The sequence below is a fragment of the Terrapene carolina genome, unplaced genomic scaffold (assembly GCF_002925995.2).
Source record: "Terrapene carolina triunguis isolate 2854851 unplaced genomic scaffold, T_m_triunguis-2.0 Scaffold58, whole genome shotgun sequence".
Taxonomy (NCBI): domain Eukaryota; kingdom Metazoa; phylum Chordata; order Testudines; family Emydidae; genus Terrapene; species Terrapene triunguis.
In genome coordinates, this window is record NW_020664409.1 from 49,156,575 (window position 1) to 49,177,350 (window position 20,776).

At 38.1% G+C, this 20,776-nt stretch overlaps 1 protein-coding gene across 4 annotated transcripts in view; it reads right to left on the reverse strand.

The window, feature by feature from the left end:
- The window catches only part of PLAG1 (PLAG1 zinc finger), a 51,425-nt gene that overhangs the window by 27,179 nt on the left and 3,470 nt on the right, over positions 1 to 20,776 (reverse strand). For 2 of the 4 annotated variants that reach the window (XM_024198279.1, XM_024198278.1), the window contains exon 2: positions 13,818 to 14,011. The exons of the other annotated variants lie outside the window; for them this stretch is intronic. The gene's annotated coding sequence lies outside the window, so the exon portion shown is untranslated. The remainder of the gene's footprint in view (positions 1 to 13,817; positions 14,012 to 20,776) is intronic. 4 annotated transcript variants of the gene reach the window in all.

Consider the following 20,776-nt stretch of genomic DNA (forward strand, 5'->3'; position numbering starts at 1 on the left):
ATGCTTTGGTGATGCAGGCTATAGAAAGTAAGAGTTAACAGGTAAATCTGCCATGAACTTAAGTGCTAAAACTAATTATAATGCAAATGTACATTTTTAAAATAAAAAATAAAGTCTCAAAACAGTATTTACTTTTCCATGATAGAGGAACTGAAAATGTTTGAATTCAGTAATAGAGCCTGGAGGTGATCTGCTTTGCCTTCATTCCGCACTTAGAGAAGGCATTATTGGAGGCCACTGAAGGTCTTTGTAGACCAGGGATCTGCAACCTTTGGCATGCGGCCAAAGCCGCTGGTGGGAAAAGCCGCTGGTGAGCCAGGACGGTTTACCTGCAGCGTCTGCAGGTTCAACCGGTTGCAGCTCCCACTGGCCACGGTTCACCGTCCCAGGCCAATGGGGGCTGCTGGTTGCCCTTCCCGCAGCCCCCATTGGCCTGGGATGGCGAACCGCGCCAGTGAGAGCTGCGATCGGCCGAACCTGCAGACGCTGCAGGTAAACAAACTGTCCCGGCCAGCCAGCAGATTTCCCTGACGGGCCGCATACCAAAGGTTGCCAATCCCTGCTGTAGACCATATTTTACCCACTGGTGGCATTTTTAGTTCAGCCATATCCAAGCTAGTCAGTCTGCCTGTGAATGGAACAGATTGCTGGTCTCTCACTTTTGGGGGGTGAGAAGCAGGACAGAAGAGGAAGAAGAGGGGGAGACACTACTAGTTAGATTACCTCAGCATTTCCCTAAGTGCTAGATGTGTCCCCCCACCAAATGGTGTACAAAAGATAAGCTGGGGTATTCTTAAGATATATAAATTAAGACAGGTAGGCCTTTAACAACACATGGCACAGTTGGGGGAGAGGGGAGGATTATGTGTGGAATTTGTTTCATTTTCCTGAAGAGAGGCTCAGCTTTCAAAACATTTGGAAAACACTGGATTGTTTGAAGCAGCTTGGTTGACTGAATATTTCAGTCCCTGTTCTTTTCTAATATGCACCAACATGTGAGAGGTGAGGTATAACATATCATGCACAGAGTTATATGTTGCAAAAAATTATAATTTAAAAAGTAAAGTCATAATACGGTGGATCTGCATACAACACAAAAACAGCTCCTTCCTTGGGGACACGTTCTCTGGGGATTTCTTCTTGACCCTCCATAAAACTGGGTTGCCTTCTGATAGAAAGATATTCTTAGCATGCCTTTCTGGGGATAGCCCTTAAATTTAGAAGGCATAGCTGCAGCTCTAAAGCAGCCTTTTTGCAACTACCTGTTTGTTTCACTTCACCCTCTTCCAGTTGATAAGTACTCTTGAAGAAATGACATTTTTTGAGAATGTGCTACGTAGAAAAAAATTATTTTTCTTCAAAATGCTCCTAGATTCGTTGAACTTATGGGTCCAGTCATCCTGTCAGTTGATCTCAACAGTTGTTGTTCAAGCATAACTGATAGAATTATCAGATCCCTTAATTAAAAAATTCCTGTCAAAGTGTAATAGAAATTTGATTCTTAAAAAACAGAAGAGCCATTCACTTGAACCTTCGGGCTCAGTCTTGTCCTGCACAGTGCATGTGCACTAGGATGTTTTATAAGATGGTAGGATGCAGAGAGCCCAGGGGAAAGGACAGACAATCAAGCTAGCTGGTGCACCAAAGCTCCAGGGAAATATGTTCTGTTGCCTAATGGGAACAGTGAAATTCTCCCTCTCCCCCCCCCCACCTAACTACTGCACAAGCTCTGATCTGCAGTACGCCCTCGCTGGGGTTCAGGCTGCTTCAAGAATCATCTGTTCGCACCCTACTGTATATCTTCCCTCATAGCCTGGGGTTTGACAAGTTGGATGTTATCTTTTTTCTAGAAGTGACTTAATTCTCACTTCTGACGCTTGTCTCAGCAGACCATTCTAATTCTTCACAACAAAGTTTCCCTCCAGAGAAAATTTTGTTCAGTGGGAGGAATGATGGTTTAGCTGTGTATTAGTCAGGGATAGCTGATTTTATTTATTTATTTATTAAATTTTTGGTAGCTTCAGTAATTGTCAAGCAGTGCAATTACTACAAAGTACTGTAAGTACTTTATTTTATTACCCTTATCTTTCTTCCCCATTTCCTGTTTGTTGCATCTAGTCTCACAATTACACTGTAATATGACGTGTGTGTGTGTTTTTGTACAGCCTCTAGCACAATGGATCCTGATGGGGGCCTGCAGGCACTACCACATTACCAATAATAAAGGATTCAAGCCATAAAGCAAAGGAGAATAGGTGTATCCATATTTACTACACCCACCAATGTGGTATCTGAGTGTCATTTACACTGGAGAACACCATTCGAGACTATTTAGTCCAAAAAAAAGAGGATACCTCCTTCTGATTAAGAAACCTGAAGTTCAAAAATATTATTAAATTAGTCATTTGCGAGTAAACAATGAGTTAGGAAGTTATTTTCCCCAATTGTAGGGGGAATTTCCATATGAAAGTGCAACAGGGATCACCACACTATTTATCTGATTGTTTGCATGGTGTTCTTGGCAATTACCCTACACAGTAAATTGGGTGGAATATTAGCTCAGCAGGCTCACAGGACTTGGAACTAGGTGGAATGATTTTGTGGCCCACACTTATAAAAAATGGCAGTAAAAAGTCCAGACAGCGAGCAAATAAAATAAGAATGCTTATTACCTCCACGCACAGATGATGAAGCACATGCAAGGCTAAAAATTAACATTGATGTACAGGCACTTCACACTTTTCTCAGCCATGATGTGCACAAGGTGACATGGGCAGCCCACGGAGGGGGGGAAGGGAGAGAACTGGACAGAAGAAGAAGAAGAAAAAGAAAAAAAAAAGACAGCTGTTGCTCTCGAATTAATGCTGCAACACCCTTGTGCAAGCTCATTGTGACAGAAGCATTATCACTTCCAAAAGCCAAACAGGATTTTCCTGGTCTCCATATTTGGATTCAGAGCTGAAAAATATTCTCTCCAGTGGCACTCTCTGGACATGCTGGGACCAACAGCAACTAGGTGATCACTTTACGTTTGCTGTAATCAAAATGTCAAATCACGATTGGGAACAGCTTGCTGGTGTCTGCTTCACTGCTGGTATCACTAGCTAGACTAAATCGTGAACGCTTTCTACTAGATGGTTTACATCATTTGTCATCTCTGATGATGGCTGTTGTTTTTGTGTGTGCACATTCATATTTTCTGGCAATTTTGAAATCAGGAAATGCAATCATATCTCAAATTTTCTGAAAACTGCTCACCACAACTGGCAAGTTAGACCTGATAAGGAATCCTGTTACCAACATTCTGGTATAGAGCATGCTGTTGTCAACTTCCATGGTGAAGAACTGCTTTATATCTGTGCTCTGCTAGCTGCTGGTTTTGCAGTTTCAACATGCTTTTTCACGCCAACGTGAATTTTCACATAGTTATGACCGGCATGCACAACAGATTTGTCCATGGGACAAAGCTGACAGTAGACATAATCACTGCCCTTTCTTGACAGCTTAATCACATTTGGTTGTATAGTTCATTTTTGAACTTCTGAAACCTTTTTGAGTGTTTTTTGGTATATTTGGCTCATTTTTATCACCCGCACCAGTTGTTTTGGTAAACAGTGGTGGTTAAGCTTTAGGGCAAGTAGGGCGTAGAAAGAAAATCGTGCCTACTTGCCCCCATGGCACTACTCTCACCAGGGATGGAATCAGAATTTTCCCCATTGCACTCCTCACCCCAAACAGGGTGAAGGGGAGGATTGGTCTCAGAAAAGCTGCCTTGCTATGACGCCTGGTGGAATCTTCATCAGTGAGGTTTTTAAGAACAGGTTAGACAAACGCCCGTCAGGGATGGTCTAGTTATTACTTATCCTGCATTGAGTGCAGGGGGCTGGACTAGATCGGTGTTTCTCAACCTGGGGCCCAGGCTCCCCTGGGGGGCTGCAACCAGGTTTCAGGGGGGTCGCCAAGCAGGGCCAACATTAGATTTGCTGGGGCCCAGGACAGAATGCTGAAGCCCCACTGCATGGGGCTGAAGCTAAAGCCTGAGTAACTTAGCTTCACGGGACCCTATGTGGCATGGGACCCTGCGTAACTGCCCTGCTTGGACCCTCTAACGCTGGCCCTGGCTTTTATATGCAGCAAAACAGTGGTGTGGCAGAAGTGGGCAATGGAGTTTTTATAGCATGTTGGTGGGTGGGGGGGAGGGGAGAACTCAGAGAGAAAAAGGTTGAGAACCCCTGGATTAGATGACCTACTGAGCTCCCGTATAGTCCTACACATCTCTGATTCTAAGGAGGGAGCCTGAGAGGCGTGGGGGGGGGGGGCACCCTTCCTGTCTAAGGCCAAGCCCCCCAATTGCACCCTGAACCCCAAACTGAAAGAAGGGGAGGATCGGTCCTAGGAAAGCCGCCCTGCTATGCTACCTAGGTTCCTTAATTACCGTGGCCAGGCCCAGGCCTGCTTCCCGGGATGATCCTTCTCTTCTCCCTCCAGTGTCCCATTCCCTCTCCTCCTCCACCACAACTGCCTCCTTCTGCCCTTCTGGCTTTTCCTCCCACACAGACTGCGCAGCAACAGATCAGATAGTAGGCAAGCCACAACGATTCTGAATGGAGTTTGGGGCATGGGATTCACCACCCAAGTCACAGGTGGCGTGTTGTGCTCTAACTGCCCAGTGTGGATCCTGCTGGCACGCTCTACAAGGTATCTAGAGCACATTAACATAATCCAGCAAGTGCACACGGCAGCTAGTGCAACACCCAGCCTAGGTGAAGGATCTGGCACCTCAAACCCCATTCAAAACTGCCACTGCTTGCCTCCTGTCAGACCTGTCACTGCGCAGTCTGTGCATCTGTCATAGGGCTGGTGGTGAAGAATGGACCCTGCAGCACTATTTGCTGTGTTCGCTGGACCCGAGTCATGGGGAATGATGCAAAAGTCATAGATTTAAGGCCTGAATTCATAATTACATGTAAAAATTGGGAAGATTACAGAAAATTCGACAGGGCTGGTATCTCCACTATTCCTAACCTACCACCTCCTATCCATACTAAAGTCTTAGCCTGTCTCTCTGACATCTCCTTGTGGAGGTCTAGCTGTTAGCTCAAGCTCAGCATGACTAAAACAGAGCTCTTAATCTCCCCAACTAGCCGTTCCTCGATCACTGTGAACCTCATCATCATTCTACCTATCACTCTGGCCCATAACCTTGGTCAGAGTCCAAGATGATGCCTAGTTCTCACATCCAGACTATGGATTCTTTATGCATAAATTGCTAAAATATGGCCTTTCCTCTCCACATAGCTAAAACTCTCGCCCAGGCTCTCATCTCGTATCTTGATTATTGCAACATCCTTTTCTCTGGCCTTGACAAATGCAATCTTGCCCTGTTCATATCCATTCAAAATGCTGCTGCAGATATCATTTTCCTAGCACATCACTTTGAACGTGTCACTCCTCCCTCTGCATTCCTCTAGTGGCTCCCTCTTCTCTATTGCATCAAATATAAGTTGCTTGTCTTCACTTTCAGGGCCCCTTCATGACCGATCATCCATCATTCACTATCAAGATATCTACTCCCACTTTGATTGGCCCATGATTCTAGGGTATGTTACACCTAGGGCTGTCGATTAATCGCTATTAATCGCACTGTTAAACAATAGAATACCAATTGAAATGTATTAAATATTTTTGATGTTTTTCTACATTTTCAAATATATTGATTTCTATTACAACACAGAATAAAGTGCACAGGGCTCACTTTATATTTATTTTTATTACAAATATTTGCACTGATAAAATTGATAAACAAAAGAAAGTATTTTCAATTCATCTCATACAAGCACTGTAGTGAAATCTCTATCGTGAAAGTATAACTTACAAATGTAGATTTTTTTTGTTACACATAACTGCACTCAAAACCAAAACAATGTAAAACTTTAGAGCCTACAACTCCACTCAGTCCTCCTACTTGTTCAGCCAATTACTAAGACAAATAAGTTTGTTTACTTTTACGGGAGATACTGCTGACAACTTCTTATTTACAATGTTACCTGAAAGTCAGAACAGGTGTTTGCATGGCACTTTTGTAGACGGTGTTTCAAGGTATTTACGTACCAGATATGTTAAACATTCATATGCCCCTTCATGCTTCGGGCACCATTCCAGAGGACATGCTTCCATGTTGATGATGTTCATTAAAAAAAAATAATGCAGTAATTAAATTTGTGACTGAACTCCTTGGGGAAGAATTGTATGTCTCCTGTTCTGTTTTACTCACATTCTGCCACATATTTCATGTAATAGCAGTCTCGGATGATGACCCAGGACATATTCATTTTAAGAACACTTTCACAGCAGATTTGACAAAACGCAAAGAAGATACCAACATAAGATTTCTAAGGATAGATACAGCGCTCGACCCAAGGTTTAAGAATCTGAAGTGCCTTCCAAAATCTGAGAGGAATGAGGTATGGAGCATGCTTTCAGATGTCTTAAAAGAGCAACACTCCGATGTGGAAACTACAGAACCCGAACCACCAAAAAAGAAAAATCAACCTTCTGCTGGTGGCAGCTGACTCAGATGATGAAAATGAACATGCGTCGGTCCGCTCTGCTTTGTATCGTTATCGAGCAGAACCTGTCATCAGCTTGGACGCATGTCTTCTGGAATGGTGGTTGAAGCATGAAGGGACATATGAATCTTTAGCGCAACTGGCATGTAAATATCTTGCGATGCTGGCTACAACAGTGCCATGCGAACGCCTGTTCTGACTTTCAGGTCACATTGTAAACAAGACGTGGGCAGCATTATCTCCCACAAATTGTAACCAAACTTGTTTATCTGAGCGATTGGCTGAAGTAGGACTGAGTGGACTTGTAGGTTCTAAACTTTTACATGCTTTTATTTTTGAATGCAGTTATTTTTTGTACATAATTCTACATTTGTAAGTTAAACTTTCATTATAAAGAGATTGCACTGCAGTACTTGTATTACGTGAATTGAAATATACTATTTCTTTTGTTTTTTACAGTGCAAATATTTGCAATCAAAAATAAATATAAAGTGAGCACTGTACACTTTGTATGCTGTGTTGTAATTGAAATCAATATGTTTGAAAATGTAGAAAACATCCAAAAATATTTAAATGGTATTCTATTGTTGTTTAATCACACTATTAATTGTGATTAATTTTTTAATCGCTTGACAGCCCTAATTACACCACTAGAGTGCAACAAAAGCAGCTGTACTGCTCCTATAAAAACCCCAAAACAGTACTGCATAGTGTTTAGCACTAACTATTTACACACACACACCTACCTCTCTTTTACATAGCACTCCTATGACAGGTAGCACTGTGGAGCTAAGCAGAACAGAAATCAGGGCCCTAATGTTTTTCTTTTGAGAGGGAGGAGATAGTTATACTCTATCTGAGCAGAGGAAAGTGAAAAAATGAGATAAACTCACACAGGAAAAAGATATATATTAACACAAAGGTAATAATGAAAAAAATCAATGGAAATGGTGAATAATAAATATAAATATATATATATATATATATATATATATAAAAATAGAATATACAGGATGAATTGAGGAATAAATGGAAATTTACAAAATCAAATATTTCAGACAAATATTGAAGACATTGTTTCTTAATGATTAAATCTATGTAAAAGGATGTAAAAGAAAGATCAAGAGGAGAGTTTTTTTAAAACAAAAATTTAAAAATCAATGGATTATGTTTTGAAAGGGCAGTTTAGGCGCTGACAAAGTTGTTGGACAGTTTTACCCTATTTTATCGTTTTCCCTGTTTAGTATATTAAAGGTATGTATGCAACAGTCAAGGAGGAAAAGTTAATAGGTCTTGGAATAAAGCATGAAAGAATAATAATGTATGGAAAAGAAGTCATTAAATAAGAGAAAAGAAAAAAAGAGGGTGAAACTCTCAGAAGCAGCGATTAAGTAGCAAAGAAAGAAAAGCAACCTGTTCAATCCACATTTGTTAAAAAACAAAACACAAAAAAACCTAATTTGTCCTCCTGGCCTTCCCTCACTGCAATGAGTTTATTACAGGCTTGAACTGTTGCCTGTCATGTCTTGTTTAAATATAAACTTTTTCAGTAAGTAGATTCTTGTCTTTAAAAACACAGTTCTGCTCTGAAAATGGAGACTAAAAATAGCATTGAAGCCTCCCATTCACGTCCTGTTTTCTGTCTCAAACTTAGTCAATTAACAAGTAAAATTATGGGTTTTTCCCCCTGAGCTGCTAGCTCTTTTTTTGGTTTTTGTGCTGTTTTTAACTGCAAACTCACCCTGGACTGTGACAATCAAGCTATGTCTTTTGACTGAAATTAGTTCTGGTGAGGTGTACAGCAATGGATTAAGGCCTATGTTACTTGCATAGACGTATGTAACAATATGGCAATTTGAGAATACAGCCACAAATACTAAATTAAAAATCTATACTTAGGCTAGGTCCACACTACCCGCCTGATTTGGCGGGAAGAGATTGATCTTCTGGGATCGATTTATCGCGTCTCATCTGGACGCGATAAATCGATCCCAGAAGCGCTCCCCCGTCGACTGCGGAACTCCTGCTCGCCGAGAGGAGGAAACGCTGTCGACGGGGGAGCTTGCCTGCGCTGCGTGGACCCGCAGTAAGTAAACTTAGTTCGATCTAGGAAACGTCGACTTCAGCTACGCTATTCTCGTAGCTGAAGTTGCGTTTCCTAGATTGATCCCCCGCCCCAGTGTGGACCAAGCCTTAGTTGCAAAAATATTAGATATAAAGGGCAAGGTATTTAGAAGTATTTAATAGTTTTCCTAAGAAACAAGTTTCTTAATAAAAATAATTTAAACTACGATATTTTTAAGATAAGGAAATGTTGAGCAATCTCTGTAAAGATAATACATGTTATACTAGCATGGATTAATGTGTCAGGAAACTCTGAGGACACATTAACCTCTTAAGTTCATACTGATTGGGAAGCCCATCATGAACAATACTTCTGCAAATTAGCAAGTGAACAAGTAAAAGGAATCTGTGTTTATTATTTTGCCAATTTTTGGATCATTTTAATAATACTTCATGATTTAAACATACTGTAAAGTATTTGTTTTTTTAAACAATCAAGTCTTATTATTAAGAAATCTCATTCACTACAGTGGTCGGGAGTCTTTCCTGGTTGGCAGAGAGACTGCTATTTGATGAATTAGAGTCTGCAAACAAGCAATGGTCTACTTTAATTTTATATAAGATTACTGAGTGTGTTTGAGAGAGGACAAATGTCCTAAAGAAGCTCCTGAGAGAAGTGAGTCAGTCTTAAGTTTCCTAACACCTCCTGCCCCTCAACAAAAACAAAGAAACCAACAAGCCAACCAGACAGATAAACCCTCAGCTACCATTCTAAGTTTATCCAATATCATTCTTTTATTGAGTAAATGCACTTTAGTTATTTTTTGGGAAAAGCTTTGATTTAGCATTTATCCTGTCTGCTTAGTAAGGGAATGTGCATACAGCAGTTCTCTGTAATCTTGCTGCAGAGCTGCGAACTGAGATAGCTCCACTTGCTGCTTTAGGGAGTGACATATACACCACTTGTTAATATTAGGGTTTGTCTTCAGTGCAGTTAGTTCAAGGTATAACTCAAGTGTTGCCCTTAACCCAATCCTGTCCACACACAAATATCTCTAACTCAAGCTAGCTGGACCATAAAGAGCATAGGCTGAAGTTTAAGCACAGATGACACTCAAGCCAGTAATGCAGTTAGGGCACAGCTACTCTCTACTATTAATCCAATTACACTGTGCTGCTCGAGTGTTATTTTGCAGTATGGCCGTTCTCATTTTAGCTAACCTAAGGGCATGTCTTCACTACTCGCCGATCCGGCGGGTAGCAATCGGTCTATCGGGGATCGACTTACCGCGTCTAGTGAAGACGTGGTAAAATCGATCCCTGATCGCTCTGCCGTCGACTCCGGAAATCCACCTCGGCAAGAGATGGCAGCGGAGTCGGCGGCAGCGGTCGACTTTCCCGCGTCCTCACCGCCAGGTAAGCCGACCTAAAATACGCAACTTCAGCTACGGTATTCACGTAGCTGAAGTTGCGTATCTTAGGTCGGACCCCCGCTGTAGTGTAGACCCAGCCTAACTAGAAAGGAGTTAATTTGAGTGTAGATTACTGCAGAATTAGCTTGAGTTAAGATATAATCTTAGAAGAACCAAACATCCTACCTGCTAGAAAGGTTAGCTGCACAGCTTTGAAACAGAACAGCTTAATGCAACGGCTTTCCCATCAAGGCTTTAAATTGTAAACGTTCAGGATGTGTATTGGGAATAGTCTTAGGCCAGGTCTACCCTAAGAATTTACATTGGTAAAACTACGTCACTTGGGGTGTGAAAAAGCCACACCTGAGCGATGTAGTTATACTGACCTAACTCCCCAGTTTAGACAGTGCTATGTGAACGGGAAGTCTTCACTAGCTCTTGCGGAGATGGATTACGCTCTCCCATTGGCGTAATACTGTCTTCACCGAAGCGCTACCGCTGCGTAGCTGCATCACTGTACGTGTAGACAAATCCTATTTCAACAGCCTATTTAGAGACATTTGTTTTACATAGGTTTTTTGGTTAATAATCTGTCTTTTGCTATTCTTCTGCTATAACACCATGATATTGGTTTATAAAATGACTAAAGTTAAAAATATTTAAATTATCTATATCCCTCTCAACACAATTTAATCTATGTAGTATTTTCACATATAACAGATATAGGATTACAACAAAATACTTTTTAGAACAACATTTCTTAGCTTGTCATTTTCCCAGCATGGGCACTGAGGCTTTACCTTCAAATGTTTACCAATACTTCTATCTCGTCTCCCACGTTTTCCCCAACCCTCACTGTTCTGTGATTCCTAACTGAGTGGCATATGATTGTGGATGAAGGTGATCACTAATTCAACACAATGCTGTGGATGTAGGTGCAGCTCTGAAATAAAACAATAATGAAACATAGTTGAGTTTGTTACTTATTAGGAAAATTTGTAAGGCTTATTTGAAATTTTCTTCAGTTTAAAAATGCACTGCTCTGAGGAGTGAAGTACTGCTCAAAAGAAGTGAAGTACATTAGTACGCAGTATATGTCAAATTCATCCTTTGTGTAATACTGCTGGTTTCTGTGAAGTTACAATAAGGCTGAGTTTGGCTCTATATGCTCCTCAGACCTCTTAGCAATAGCACACCATTGTGGATAATATGACAGCTCACCAATCAGGCAGCAGGAAGACTTCCAAGTTTACTCTGGGGGAATTCTGCACCACTGCGCAATGCAGAATTGGCACCGAAATTAATGTTTTTTGCACAGAATTTCTGCCCCCCTGAAATGGGCAGCAGAGCTGCTGACCACCACTAGGGGGCACTGGACCCAGCAGAGCCCAGCTCACAAATAGAAGACACTGCCAGGGGAAGGGGGGGGGAGCTGGAGGGTTCCTGGCAGCTGCAGTTCCCAGCACACCCTCAAGGAAGGAGAGGGCGGCGCCACGCAGGTAACTCAGTACAAGCCCAGGACCCAGCATCAGGCTGTTTCTCCCTCTGGATCCCTGGGGAGGGGGGGGGCAGGTGGGGGGGTGAGAGTATCTGGGCTGGGGGCACCCCACCACTCTGAGTGGTGGGCGGTAAGGGGTGCATGTGAGTGTTTGAACTGGGAGAGAGGGGGACCGTAGTTGGGCTCTGGTGGGGAGGAGCTGTAGGTATCTGGCCTTCCTATTGGTCTCTGGGGGGAAGGGGCATAGAAACAGGAAGTGGGTTGTCATAGGGGTTTCCTTAACACTCTACTCCTGGAGGAATTTTTTTGTGTCTGTATTGTTACAGACATAGTTGCTGATAGGTATTCTGAAATATATTACCAAAATAATTGACACTGGCGTGATTATGTAGTGTTATTCTGACAAATAAAATATGCAGAATTTTAAAATATTGTGTGCAGAATTTTTAGGCACAGAATTCCCCCAGGAGTAAAGTTATGTACTTTAACCTGTGATTTAGTATTACTAAATCCTATAGACAGCCTACTACTACTATCAAGTAGTAATAACTAATTGAACATTTCTCAGATATTCTACCTTTTGCTGTTAGACGATAATTTAGAATGAAAACTGTTCTTGCTAAGCTCCTTCAATAGACTTTGCAATCTAAATTAATTTAGGTACATGCAAATGTCCTTGTATTAAACAGCTTAACATCTTGCAGGTTCTAGTTTAAAGGGACAGTCATCTTAAAAAAGAAAGGCACACCAACCTCAATATTTTAATTTACTGTTGTTACAAGTAACACTTAAAATTACTGAAGTCAAAAGATGAGGAAAATATCTAATTTTGTACTTTATGCATTTCTCAGAATTTTGTGCATAGTCCGTTTCACTGTTTCCCCATGATGTTTGTTGAGGGTCTTTTACACAGCAACAGAAGACACTTTTACAAAAATTAGAAAGAGGAATATGTGATTGAAAGAAACAAAAATATGGAAGATGAACTCTGAGCAGGATCAGTAACTCTACTTCAGATGAGCCTCCAAAACTCTAATATATCTGGAAAAATTTTAATATAGAATGTAAGATATTTGGTTTCAGGCATATAACTCATTTAAAATAAAAAACACTTCACTGCTCACCTGAGAGAAGGTACAAATAGTGGGCAGAATCTCAGTGTCTACCGGCAGCAAGTTGCCAATTACAAATTTAGCTTTTAAAAAATACTGGTTTTAATAATTTTGTTTGCAATATCCAGAATGCCTTAATGTAAGCCAAACTACGCTGAGCTATACATTTCATACAATTCCTGGAAATACTGTTAAATTGGCACTACCACTCACTGCATCCTATTGAAACCCTGTAACACAATTCTATCCCCATACAGTTCAAATGTTATAAGTGTATTTCTGTAATAATTTGAAACCACTCAGACAAACCGTTGTAAGAGACAATTGCCTCAGTTTAAAAACATTCCACACAGAATGATGTATGGTTTAATAGATTAGCACATTAGACTTAAAAGCATAATCTTTGATGTGGCTATTTTAAAGTGGTCTTAGCAAAAGTATAAAATATTAATCCTGTTTTCCAATAAACATAACTTTTGATCTGCTGAATCAGTCATGCTACATACAATAATCAGAGAGGGAGGACAATGTAATTAAATTCATTTGGGGAAATAAGACATTAGCACAATGCTGTATAAACTAAAAATGATGCAATCACAGAACAACATTCCAACGAAGGCAAATACACTGAGTACAGTAATTTTAACAAACAAGTTTTTATTCTACATCCAATCCATAGTATTGTGCAATCAATTCAAGCTACACAATACATATATTAAAATTTGTTTAGAAAAATATTCAGAGTATATAGTGTATTTAATTTGTTAAGTGTTTCTAACTTTAATAACGTCACTCAATATTTCCTTTTTATTCTGAAATTTGAAAAAAATCTAAAATAATTTCAAAATCAATATTCAACTTCTTGAGGATTCTTAAAATACAGCATTAACACATGGCTAGACAAGGTTGCTGTAGCAATATGTAGCTTCAGAATTGTGGACAGAAGACAACCAAGGGGGAGGCCAAAGACTCAGTACATAGACTGGATATCGGCAGACCTTAGAGACACTAATTTGCATGGTAGCCAGGCATACAATTATGAGTTTTGGAAGAAGACTATAAAAGTCACCACTCCTGAACAGGGAAGTGGCAAGAAAGAAGAAGAGTCCCTTGCCCATCCCATCACTGTGGAAAGAGGTAATCTGTTAAATTATTTACTAACCAAGTTGCTGTGTTATCTTGTTGGAAGCACATGACACCAGTGTTCCTTGATTTGCCCTGGCTGATGATTAGGTTCACAATGTAGTCTGAAGTACTGGTATTGATCCATAAAGCCCTAAATGACTTGGTTCTTGCCTACTTGAGACACGGCTTCTCTTCTCATGCCACAATCAGAAGACATGCAAACGGTAGTCCCTTTGGTATAAAGAGAAGGGGAGCTGTCATTAGAGTGTTCTCTGGCAGGTGCTCACTATTTTAAAACTAGTCCTTGGACTGAAACAGCATGAAACTGTTGATCTGCAGGGCATACTGTAATGACTATGAATTTACTTAGAATTTGGGAATGAAAAGGGGAGAGGGCTTGTGAGGTAGGGGAGTACTGGTTGGATTTAATTGTGGTTGGATATTTTTTGGCTTGCAATGAAGAACAGCTGCTGGCTTTACTGCTTGAGGGCACAAAGGGAAACTACGTATTTTTTGTCTAAAAGTTCTGTAGATCAGACCATATATTATTCTTGCCACTGCACCTTGTAAGCAGTCACATGAAACAAAACTGCTTAAGCTACTAACAAGCCTATCAAATGCAGAAAAACATATGAAATAGACTCACATCTAAAGGCAGCAACCTCAGTTCCCTGGGCAAAAGGGCAGGACAACTGGGCTAAATAATTGGGCACTGTCATACACTGCATGGCTGCACACAACAGGCTGTGCATATATTTTGTTCTCTGTCTTCCAATCTAAATAGCTGAGTTGATATGAAGTCACAGCATGCATTTACAAATACGTATAGCACATTAAAACTTTAAGAGATGCAAACATCTTTTTGTCTTTAGTTTCTTTAATTTCTTGCAAAGGCCTCCGATTCAGAAAGGCTGGATATACATGCACTGGGGAGTCACTTCATGCAAATAAAGTGCCTTTAAAGCTTTTTTTTTGGGGGGAGGAGCAAAAGTTGGGGGCCACCTATTTACCATGTGTTGGGAGGGAAGAATTCACAAGTCAGCTAAGCCCTACATTCTGCAATGCACATTTCCCACAACTGTCATGAGAGCTGAATATAATTAAGTTTAAGTACTACTTAAGGAGCTAGTTTTAGAGTATTCCACTTCTACTCAAAGAGATGACTGTCTTATTTTTCTTTACTAAAAACCATAAATGAAGTTATCAACCCTTTCACTAAAAGGACAGTTTGATAGAAATGATTATTTAATCATATTCAAGCACAGCTTAACAACGCTCTTAACATGAAACTCTGGACATAAAAGAAGCCTCTGTTAATTCAGAGAATAAAGAGATTTATCACTAAAATAGGTTATCTAACATAATGAGTTAATTTCTTCAGAAAACATGTACACATATATCGGAAGAAAGCTTAATACTGTATAATCTATATCAACGAAGAGGTGTCCATCTGCTTGTCACTCACTCCTATGAGGAACAAAGAATACAATCCTAAAGTCATTACTGAGACAAAACTCTTAGTGACATCAACTTGCCCAAGCAGGTTTTGTGGACTTTGACCCAAGCTAACTGAATATATTGAGAGCTTCATGGCTGTAACTAACAGTGTGATTGAAGTAGTAAAAACTGCTGGGCCTCATTTTTCTCAAAATGTCTATCCCTACCAGATTAAATAGCTAGAGTGCCCCTCCCACCAAGTGTCATGAAAAATCCAACCTCTTTTTATATTCAAGATTTTAAAAACTTCCATGAAAATATCTTAAAAATAGAAGAGACTCATAAATATGCCAAACAACCCCTACTTCTTTTGCAAACAACTGAACTAGTAAACTCTTCAGTTAAAGATTACTCAAAAATCAGCATATAAATTTAACAAAGAGAATCAAGTTAGATTTACATGAACACACTGACTTTTTAGTACCATCTGTATCTACTTGTTATCCAAGATATATTTAGCTTACTTTCTCTCTTTAAAAAAATATTGTAGAGTGGTCCAATTTTCAAAGCTAGTAAAATTGATTACATTTCAGGGAAACAAGTTACCTATACAAATGATACTTACCAAGCAATGTATTTCATAGTGCATCTTTTTTTAAAACCACAATCTATTTTTCTGTTTGCTTTCTACAGCAGTTGGTACCAATGAGCATGCTCAAGTATTTCCTATGGGAAATGATAATACATCATATATTTGATTGCAAGGAATACTCCAAGTCTGCAAGAACTCACATCTCTTTCTCAGAGGCTAGTATCAACGTTCATCCAGTTTGGGCTTGCTCCCATCACCCAAATACCAGTGATAGTTACTCTTTCATTTTAGCTTACAATCCAATTTCTATATTTGTAATACTATCAGCACGAGTGATGTCATGCGTAGGAAGAAACTAACAGAGAATAAAAGTCAAGACCACTTTTTGACTTTGATTTCAGGACCAAAGAGAAACATACATGAACGTATTACACAAAGCAACACATCTTCAAAAATTATTATAAGGAAGCAATTACATTGGAAAAGCATACAGAAAGAAAGGGGAACACTAGATAATTATTTTATATGAACTCTTTATGGCAGTTTCCACAGTCATGAACTTTACATCATAAAGAACAATCTGAACATCTAGATTAACATAATATGCTTATCAATAACGTCTTAAGTAACAAATCATGAAGTTTTATCACTTAGGAATAACTTTCCTCTCGATTTCATTGTATTGGTATGCTTATACTTGTATTTAAACACCATTTAAAACAGTATGTAGTAATACCATGCACTCATATGTGCAACAATATTTTTATTACTTTCTGAAACTGAAAAGTAGCCCATAATATATTTATTAATTAGAATGGTTTAGTCTATACATAATCCCAGTATTAGGACACTAAAGAAAATTATGTCAAGTCACTAAGAAAAATCCAGCAGATTCATATTAAACTGGCACCTACTGCGATCAGCCATGTTTGAGCTGTTTTTTAAGCTCCATGGTTCACAGTTTCTTAAAGTCTCCTAGATGAGATCAATTAAATCTGCATTAACTACAATATCTTCCAGTGAACAAAATCAGCTTTGACAATATCTATATTTGGCTTTCAGACAAAGTGCTAAATTCTAAGGGCTTTTTCATGTATTTTGTTCTCATTTGGCTTAATATTCATTTTGTTTAAAATACTTTTTGGAGGAAATGGACAATAATAACTGATAATATTCAGCAAGCAGAGAATATGAACCCCTTTGTAGTATACCATTTGACTAAACACACAAGAATAGCTGCAAGCTGTAAAGGTTAATTTTTTCAATTTTAGATATTGAGTATGAAAATGTAAATCCATACTTACAAGTGATGAATAGTGTACTTGCTAGAGATTAAGCAATTTTATTAAATGTACAACTAATATCACTTTAGGAATTTTTATTTATATTAAGAGTTTTAAGAAATAATAAAAATTTACCAAGTCTTAAATATATTTTATTACTAAATATACAGTCTTCAAGTTTATTATTAAACTGCCAGAACTCCTTTACTTCTGGGATAGAATTTTTTTTCTTTTTCTTTTTTTAAATGGTCCTTTTCAAAAGGTCTGTCTTAGTAGTCTGGAATAGTTTCCTATATTACACATAACTCAACGACTGCAACATCCTCCCTAACAGATCAGAAAAGTCTCATTTTTAAAGAAATCGGTAACAGTCATGATGAATACGTATACCACACTAAGCACTGGCTTATGAAAAGTAGTATTGTAAAATCACACTAATTTGCATACAAGAAATGGTCTTTGCACTTCTCAAAGGCTTAATAGCATGATGTTGTAGTGATGTCTCATTAATTCAGACTTGAATGCTTTCTCAAAATATGTTACAGAACATTTACTAATAAGTTAGATACACCACAGTATGCACTTGTCAAATCAACAAACAAGATGAGCTTTGTGATGCGTTATCCTTGCTTTATGATTTGCACAATTCAGTAACTGGGAATGGGATCCCTGGTCAATGTGAATAAGCAAGATTCTACTATGCAAATTTTATTAATGAAAAATCTCAAGTTTTTGACAGTCTAAAAATATTAAATTTGACCCCACATTAAAAGACATAAGACTAGAACTTTCCATTAATTTTTTTTAAATTATAGTATATGTGATAGTAAAGATTTTAAAAGACATTTTTTGAAAATCCTAGGTCGCTATCAGCATGCAAACTACACAACCAGATGACCTGTATTTTACAGAAACATGAAATTATTTTTAGTTACCCTAACATTACTCAAAACAAGTATGACAAAATTCCCATTAAACACTTTCTAATCTGATTTCTAGGGATATTCTCCTCAGAGAGGCATTTGGCATGTTAAGTGCAAAAGAAGATTATAACAATTCAATTTACTCTAACAGACACTTTCTGTATTTTCCAAGTTCCTTTACATATGTAATTCTTCATTTCTTTCTATTGTCATATTAAACTTTGCTCTTCTGGTTCCCATTTAACTTCTTACAATTCAATAAAGTTAGTTTACTTCATAGTTTTGAATGACTGTTCTATACATTATTGACTACCTTGGGTACATTCACTTGTTTTACCTATTTTAGTCTTTGTTTTTATGCTGTATTACTTTGACAACTCTCGTTATCTCTTTTAAAAAAATAAAATCATAAACATCGGACCATACCCTACCCTCATTTATACCTATGCAACTCCACTGAAATGAGCAGGGTTTCATGGTGCATCTGAGAACAGAATTTTGTCCATTTATTTTTTATTAAAATATACTGGACAAAATTTATTCAGATTCTAAACAGATAAGTGTGTTTTAAAATGTAAGAAGAGATATTAGGAAAGCTTACAAAACAAGTTAATTTATCCTATTAACATGAGTATAATTGCATAAGCTCTCTCACTTCTCAATGATCAAGTATGCACACACACTTCATATGTAGTCATCTCAGATTCCCCTCACTCACTGTGGGCAGTTTTAATACCATGATCCTGAGGTAACTCTGTATACAAGTTATCCAGGGACTATTTAAATATTAACAATTTTAATATATTCTGTGAGAATGCCCCATCTTTGTAAGTAGTGTCACATCACGATTTTGGGTTTTTTACAGTATTACAGCATGTCTTGTCAACTTTTTTTTAAAATATGAAATTGTACTTGGAGTTTCTGCTAATATGCCCTAAAAAGATGAGAATGACAGGTGTACACTTTGAGGGTGGAGGGAAGAAAAGAATCCAAGTAGCAGATTAATATACTTGAAAACAGAACTTAACATGGCATTATTATGATCAAGTCTATTCATTATTAGGTTCTCATAGTTGCAGATTTCTAATTATTGTAATGCAAAACAATTAGAACTCTTTTCATATTTGGTGTAGTTATGTTTGATGTTCTGTGGACAACTGGTCATTTAAAATCCATTATTAATTGCAATCTATTCAACTGTAGATAATAGATAATTATGTTCCCCATTACATTAAAATAATTTAAAGTAAAGGAACCTGCATGAGCGGGTCTAATGAGTTATAAGTAATATGTTTTAAGTTCAGGCCCCAAGTTTGCACAATTTACAAATCAATAAACATTTGACTAAGTCCTAGATGTGATTTTTGATTAACAGAAAAAACACACATTATTTTATTAGCAAGATATTTTACTAGCTAAATGCAGCAATCTTCTGCCACACGTTAGAACTCCAAAACACTTACTTCACAACTGATCAATATGAAATGTTACTTTGTTCTCATATTTGAATTATTTTGAAATAGTTCCCTAAAGCTACCTAAACATTAGGTAATTGGTTAAAGATGGTTAGCAGTTCACTGGGCAGATAGAAATATGCAATATCAAAAGTAAAGAAAGTTAAAAGTTCACTATTCTATTTCAAGAGGATATTCTCACCAAGTATTCTGTCACCTCAGAAGAGGCAGTTGCTAGTTCCTTTTAACACTACAATGCATCTGAGGATGATTTAAGCACTGTTACATGTTTTACATTTTCCAAAATATTATCCTTTGGTAAACAAATTAACTTGTTTAGGACGCCTTCCTAACAATATTTCTCTAATCATGAAAGCTAGTTTTTAAGATCTAACATGCTATAGATACCAGATAAAAACCTTAGGTTTTAGATTCTGCAATAAAACAAGTCTTTCAGTAAAATCATTTAAAACCATTACAATACTGGTTAATTCAGACCGTAAGTAGTCACCCCCTTTATCCCATTCATTTTATAAAACATCTGCACTGCACTGAAAGGAGGAGACTTAAGGGCACCATTTTGGCTCAATAGCTCTGGAGATGGATGACCATTTAAAGTAGTTGCATTTTGGATGCAGTGAATTTTTGTATTACATAAATGAAAAACTTGAAAAAAAATTGTAATTTAAATTTCAAAGATCTGTACTTGGGGAAAATCATTTTTCAGGCTAATTTACTAAATAAAGTGTGCATGCCAAGAACCATACTTAGATTAAGTGTGCAAGAAAAGTTTAATGTATGAGAATCTATATTCTTGCATTTGTTGAACAATTTTAGAATCAGGGTAGCTAATAAAAACTACGCAAACATTATCTGATAGGATAGATAAATGCCTACAAAAGCTTTTAATGCATTTAGAACATTCTAGTTTACCTACAGAAACTAGGACAACTTTACCAACAACAAACAGCCCATGAACATTTATTTCCTTAGGTACTTAAAGGGCAAATTTTCAAATGATTTATCATGTATCAAGTCAGAGCTATAGATATTAGAAAAAGGAGTATCTAAATTCTAAAAGCTTCAGTTCCCTGAAATGTTACTTTTATTTCTACCAAACATCACCTCATCACTCTAAGAATAATTCAGTATTCTACAAAATGAGAGCAACTAGGGATATAAAGAATACTATCAAGTAACATTTACCACATAATCAAGTAGAATAATAGAATATAGATAAAACCCAAATTAGAGTGTCTGAATATCTTCCCCCACTGAATTTTGTACTACACTTGGGTGGACTGGAT